A 7,684-nucleotide genomic window follows, 5' to 3' on the forward strand; every position below is an offset into this window, starting at 1 on the left:
ATTTGCATGTTGTAGTGTTCCCATGCAACCGCCCCTTGTCCAAATGTGCAGAGTTGGAAGCTACAACCCTCATCAGTGGTGAGGGATATGACCATTGAAGATGATTAATGGGGTGCTAATTAAGCATGCTGCTTTGTCTTAGATGGTGCTGAGCTTATTGACAAGTTGGTGTTCCACCATCCAGGCAACAACAGAGCATTTGATCACACTCCTGTGCCTTTAGATGATAGATAAGCATTGGGGAGTCAGGAGGTGAACTATTAATTGCAAACTTCCAGGCCTTTGACATGCTTTTTTGCCGTATTAGTATATGGCTGGCCCAGTTCTAGGTATTTCCTAATTAATCCTGTTCATAGAGATAGGGTCTTTACCATTGCATCACAAGAGCCTAGTGGCTGGTCCAATACTGTTTTTAGTCAAAGTTAATCACCAAGACGTTGATATTGGGGGATTCAGCAAAGATGATGGCAAGATTGGTTACAAAAGGAACCTAATTTAATGCCAACAGCATTCAAATCTGTGATTGGTGTTTGACTATCAGGCAGATTTAGTGAGACTGCACAAGGCCTTCAAGAGTTTGTGCAGGGACAAGCTAGGCTGCACTACTGTACACTTGAGGTGTGGGGAGGTTTTTCCTGTCAAACAATATCCCTATTGCCATCCCCAGAAAAGCTGGCCCAGGTTGGAGAGATTAACTACATGTCAGTGCATCAATATAGAGACTAGCAGCAGTAACTGCAATTCACCAGCTTAACTTGTGCCTAAGCCACATGACTCCACAAGGCTCTGCACTGACTATGAAAAAATTAAAGCAGTGACCAGAATGGATCCTACCCAATACCATGGCTGGAAGATTGCGTAGATAATATGTTAGGTGTGGGTAAGCTTAGGATCCAGAATGCCTAATTATACCATTAGAGTTGATTCCTTCAGGCATCCTACCTGATAATCCACACCCACATTGCCAGGAATTCAAATGTGATTACAAGCACTCTGTTCAGAACTTAGAGAGACCCAGTTGGATCTGAAAAGATGAAATTGACTGAGTCTAAAAGAATGGATATGTGTGTGAATGTGAATGAGGTTGCTGCTTTATGTAATTAATTCTTTTCACCCTTTATAATGATATAAAATTGAATGTCATTTCATTCACCCCGTGCAGAAATGTTATGATCCCAGTCAGAAACCCAAATAGTTGTGGATATTTTTAATGTATAATTTCAAAATATGTCTTTTTAAAAGAGGGTTTATGCAGCCAAAAAAATGCATCTGCTGTCTGCGGATGTAAATTAGATGGTTGGCTGCTGAGACAGACCCTTAGAATTTCATACCTAAGCATGGGAAGGGAATGTCAAACAACAGCCCTATAAATCGTGGGCAGGTAAATTGAAACAGACTGGACAGTGATTTCTTGCAACTACAAAATTAAAAAGGAACAGCATGGCTCCCCCTTCCAATATTGTTCCAAACTGCACACAGTTTTTGTGTTTTTCCATTCAAAGAATACACAAGGCCATGAGTTTTAAAAAGTTTCACGTCTATTGGAGTGGGCTAGTGGGATTGAATGCTCTCATATGTAACTGCCTAGGTTAGACCATTATCTATTAAGGTCACATTTGAAGAACTATCTCTATTTACCCCAGTGAAAGACATTTTCTCAATCTGAATGCCAGAAGTCAGCTAGCCAGTCAGTCTAAAGGAAAACACAACAACAAAAGAATGATCTGTCACCCTGAATGCTGGAGCTCAATCACAGTTGAGAATCCCAACAAACCTGTCCAACAATGAACATGAAGCCGACTGTTCAAAAAGGATATCATTATACCTTCACTGCAATTGCCACAACATAACTATCTCTTCTTTTTGAGCAATTCAAAGACTGATCCATATATTTTTCTTGAAACTTTCATCTTTTTGAATTTACCTCTTATTTTTGATCCGTGTGAATGCATATTGTGTTAGTATTTCTTCTCATGCATTAGATTCACTCCTTTTGTTAATTTAGGGAAACTTTGTTAAATTGGCCCAATTCAAAACATACGTTAAATTGACTCTTTTTAAAAAGGTATTCAGAAGGAAAAGGATTCATTGTAAATTAACCTTGTTACAGCGAACTGAGGAGGCACATGAATAAAGAAAGGGAGCCAGTTTACTTCCTCACCCAGCAGCTTAAGAGTGTGGCATTACCCTCTGGAAGCAAACAATTGGTGAACTTCACCTCGAACCTGGTTATTAAAGGTGATAGAAGTAAATATTTGAGGGATGGCTTGGTGTCTATCAAGTGGTATACTTTAATCTGATGGTACTGAGCACCCTGAGAGTTTTTGGCACTTGCCGCATGCAGGGAAGTGGAGAGTATTGTATCACACCTTGGTCATGTGCCTTGTAGCTGGTGAACCGGTTTGGGGAAGTCAGAACATAGGTTCCTCACTGAAGAATTCCTAACCTCTAGCTTGCTATTGTCGCCACAGCATTTATATGGCTGGTTCATTTCAAGTTCCAGTCAATGATAACTTAAAGCGTATTGATTGTGGGAGATTTTGTAATGGTACTGCTATTAAAACTCAATGTGAAGTAGTTACATTCTCCTTGGCCAGAGATGATCATTGCCTAGTTCTTGTTGATGCAAATGTTACTTGTCACTGATTGACCCAAGCCTGAATATTTTGATTACTGGCTACACATGGGCATAATCTGCTTCAATACCAAGAAGTTGCAAATGTGCCACCATTAGCAAAGAACCCCACCTGTCACCTTAAAATGGAGGGCAGATCATTGATGAAGCATTAATTAACTTGGACATTATCCTAAGGGATGTTTGAAGCAATGTCCTCGAACGAAAATGACAGGCCCCCAATGACTCAAATATCTTCATTTGTGCTGTGTATGACTCTAACCTGTGACATGATTTCTCTGATTCCCATTAACTTCAATTATGCTTGAGATCATTAATGCTACACTTACTCAAATACTGCCTTGATGTTCCAAGAAGTCACAACCAGCTCACCATTAAAATTCAATACTTTCGCTCATGACTGAATTAGGACCAAGTTTGGGATGAGGTCAGAAGCTGAATAGTGCAGGCAGGACCCAATCCGAGCATTAACAAGCAGGCTATTAATGAGCAAGCCCCGATTGATAGAACTGTTGTCACTTTCCATCACTTTAGTCATGATTAAGAGTGGATCTTGAGGCAATAATTGAGCAAATTGGATTTATCCTGCTTTTGTTGATAGAAAATACCTTGGCAATTCTCCATGTTGTCAACTAGATCCTAATTTTATAACTATAGTGAAACAACTTGGCAAAGATTAAGCTTAGGTCCACAACACCAGTTTTCAGCGCTGTACATGTTATCAGAAGCCGGAGTTTGACTATGTCCAGTGAGGGTTTAGATTAGAGTGGTGCTAGAAAAGCACAGCAGGTCAGGCAGCATCCAAGGAGCAGGAAAATCAATGTTTCAGGCAAAAGCCCTTCATCGGTGTCCAGTGAGCACAATTGTTTGTCATAAGAACTGGATGGAATTGGTTGAAAAAAGGCACCAATATGGCAGGGGAGCTCATGAGGATGCCAATATGGATCACCTATTGACACTCTGGTAAGATCGATCTTTAAAAAGAATTAGCTGTTGATTTTGTGAGTCCTGCTTACTACAGTGCATTAATGTTTTGAGAGGTAACTGATCAGTGAAATGCTGCACCTATGTTCTGTCATGTGGTTTATTAGGTTCCAAGACATTTGATGGCAATGTTCAAGTAGATAGAGTATAACCACTTTACGATCTGGTATATAAAGCATGGAGGGAAGGCTCTCTGTTTATGATCAGGGCACGTCTATCCAATTTCCACCATGTCAGTTTTGGTTGAAATTATTTGACTTTTTGTTAATCCAGACTATAAATTTGTATAATGTAAGATGAATGATAATGGTACATGAATATTATAATGTATAAAATGCAAAATGTTCAAAATATACCAAGTACAGCTGGATCAACCACTAGTATAACATTACACAGATTATAATGAGATAACATTTATTAGTTTTGGTCATTTAACCCATGTAATTACAGCCCGTCACAACAGAATACAAGGATGGAATGACAAACAAGAATGATCCTCAAAATTACCAATCTAATTATTCTTGAATTATTTTAAGGTCAGGGAGTCCTCTAGAATAAAACATAAAGCATCTGAAACAGGATTAATTTGTACTCAGTATTCATCTTGTTTAAAAAGGATTCAGTAATAATAGAAACAAAACTTTGCATTGCCAAAAATATGTACTAGTTTTTAATTTATCTTACTTCTTTTGTAACAATGTCAAGAAAGGGATCATTCAAAACCTGTCCTATTCAAGCTAATTAAAACAACTGAAGTTTTATCTTACTAAGAGTCCTGTAGGTAGAGTGTAGGAAGATCAGGCTTTGAAGTGGGCATATTAATTACAATGAAAATCAACGCGCAGATTGCAGACTTAGAAAGTTCTAAAGAAAGAAAACATGTAGAAATATAGAAAGATAAGAGACATGGATAGGGCCACAACTATAGTTTAACAGTGTAAATCTATCAATGACACTACATTAGTTTTCTTCAAAAGACAACATATATAAAGAATATAGAGTGCTTAGCCAGCTGCTGTCTGCACTCACAGTTGCTACCTCTACTCACTGTTGATGCCTGTATTGACAGCTGCTGCTGTCACAAAACAGGTCCAAAAGCAAAGTAACTTATGTATTGTATAAATTATATACTGGATGCAGCAACAACACAGCTGCAATCTAATAAGGAATTCAGCTCTCTCTGCTCTTATAATGTGTGCAGTTATAAGAAATTCTTGGATTATAATACTGCATTCTCTGTTATGATTCAGAATTTTTAACCATTTGGCTTAGACAATATTGGTTTTCATTATAAAATAATTTTGATATTAATTCAATTTTGTAATCATTCACTTCCAAAAACACAATATTTTTTTTTTAACTTGACAGACTAAAAAGGCAGGAGCAGTTGCAAAAAACAGAATGAAATCTAGGCACGAACTTTTCAAAAAGGGATGAGCCAGCTATCAAATCACATCAACATGAGACAGCAGGAGGAATCATTAGCACATTCCAACATCCTTAGAAACATCCTGACATTATGCATGAAATGGCCCTATCTGTTAATTGCAGCAGGCAATAATTGCCAGGAACACTCTCATCTGAGGTAGGGCAGTAGATGATTTGAAAGTCAGCTGAACTGTCTAATCACTGGACATACTGGGTTGAGAGTCCTGAATAGAGCTTTTGCCTTCCTCTCCAGTGGCAAAGAAACAGCGAATATTTGGGGGAGGCCTAAGTTTTGCATCTCTCTTATAAATCCCACTATTTGTCATTTTCTGGTGGAAGCAAATAATGCATTTTAAGGAGAGATGAGGTAAATATGAGAGGGAATCGAGAGTTGTGGTATTTTAAGATAAGGAAGGATTGGAGGAAACTGTGGTGGAGTCTGATTGACTGGTTATGTCAAATGTTCAATGAGATCTTATGGAAATGGAGGATGGTTACAGTGCATGTAGGTCTCAAAGCAGGACCCAGCAGTGGCAAGGCACAGGACTCTCAGTCAAAATGATTTGTCTTGGGCAGAGAAGAGTGAAGGAGGTTCTTATACCTCAGAACAGTCATTGATGGTATACCCTGCAGATGATGAGGAGCACACTTCTCCACACAGTGAGTCAACTTGTTGCATTCTGTTAATGGGAGTTGTGTCTCTACCATCCAAACAGGTGACTGACCATGGCCAAAAACCCAAACTGTGTCTGCATTGTGCTCGTGACTGACAGTACTGGGACCCCATGACAGACAGAGGCTTTCCCTTGACTAAACTAAGGTCCAGGCCTCACCCAGTTTCCAGTTGGTTGAATGAACGTGCAGTGTGTTTGTTGCGCAGGCATTGTGGTGTAGGTATTAGATGTCTCAGTGTGCTGTACAGCAAGATATCATCTCACCACCAGACAAATCCCTATCTGTCTGGGTGCTAAAGAGCAAGTCAATACAGCAGAACTGACAGTCTTTAACCTGGCTTAACAGTCAATACACTAACAGACACAACATGTCAAGGCAAGGATAAGTAAGCATGGAGGTAAGTACTAAATGAGTGAGAGCTATGAAAGCAAGCAAACAGCCCTGAGTTGCAGCCTGGGCTAACCCATGAGCTGAATACTTGTCTGTGCATGTTAAGTGTCCCTGCTGCAGTCCCTCAACTCCATTGGCTGGTTCCCTCACAGTGTGAGTCTGTGCTTCCTAAGTGACTTACCTGTCTATCAGAGAGATACCATGATGGTCGTAGGTGTGATGATGCTGTGTCTTTAACAAGGTTACAGTGTCCTTGGCTTTTTTTTTTCAGAGAGGTTGTAAAAGAAGCAGACTCAGAAAAGTCTAAGTTTGGAGAGTTTTAGGGCCAATTTGATTCTAGCCAACTGATACTGCCTCATGCAAAAGGTTTTTAAGTTTTAAAATAAACAGTTATACAATGAAAGGAAGTGGCCAGTTCTCCCAGCTCAGCTTTTCTTTGGTTTGATTTGGTTTTTTGGTCAGTCTGGCTGTTCACTGAAGGCAGTCAGGCAGTTGTGAAGCTGCTGGATCCAAGAGAAGCAGGTCCATACTGATCCCCCCTCTCTCTGACATCTCTCCTGTCAGACTCTGTGTTTGATGTTATCTTTTGTGCCAAGGGGTGTTTCTGGGGATTGTTGCAAGTATTGGAAACAGCATCATTGAGATGTATAATCTGTTGAGTTTTTGGAAATGTTAAGTTATTTGGTATTATAGAACATAGAACAATACAGCACAGAACAGGCCCTTTGGCCCACAATGTTGTGCCAAACATTTGTCCTAGCTTAAGCACCTAAACATGTACCAATCCAATTGCCGCTTAAAGGTCACCAATGATTCTGACTCTGCCACTCCCACAGGCAGCGCATTCCATGCCCCCAACACTCTCTAGGTAAAGAACCTACCCCTGACATCCCCCCATACCTTCCACCCTTCACCTTAAATTTATGTCCCCTTGTAACACTCTGTTTTACCCGGGGAAAAAGTCTCTGACTGTCTACTCTATCTATTCTCCTGATCACCTTATAAACCTCTATCAAGTCACCCCTCTTCCTTCACCGTTCCAATGAGAAAAGGCCTAGCACTCTCAATCTACCCTCGTACAACCTATTCTCCATTCCAGGCAACATCCTGGTAAATCTCCTCTGCACCCTCTCCAAAGCTTCCACATCTTTCCTAAAGTGAGGCAACCAGAACTGCACACAGTACTCCAAATGTGGCCTTACCAAGGTCCTGCACAGCTCCAACATCATCTCACGACTCTTGAATTCAATCCCTCTGCTAATGAACGCTAATACACCATAGGCCTTCTTACAAGCTCTATCCACCTGAGTGGCAACTTTCAAAGAGCTATGAACATAGACCCCAAGATCCCTCTGCTCCTCCACCTTACTAAGAACCCTACCGTTAACCCTGTATTCCACATTTTTATTTGTCCTTCCAAAATGGACAACTCACACTTGACAGGATTGAACTCCATCTGCCACTCCTCAGCCCAGCTCTGCATCATATCTAAGTCCCTTTGCAGCTGACAACAGCCCTCCTCACTGTCCACAACTCCACCAATCTTCGCATCGTCTGCAAATTTACTGACCC

This window comes from Hemiscyllium ocellatum, chromosome 12 (assembly GCF_020745735.1).
Source record: "Hemiscyllium ocellatum isolate sHemOce1 chromosome 12, sHemOce1.pat.X.cur, whole genome shotgun sequence".
In the NCBI taxonomy this organism is placed as follows: Eukaryota; Metazoa; Chordata; class Chondrichthyes; order Orectolobiformes; family Hemiscylliidae; genus Hemiscyllium; species Hemiscyllium ocellatum.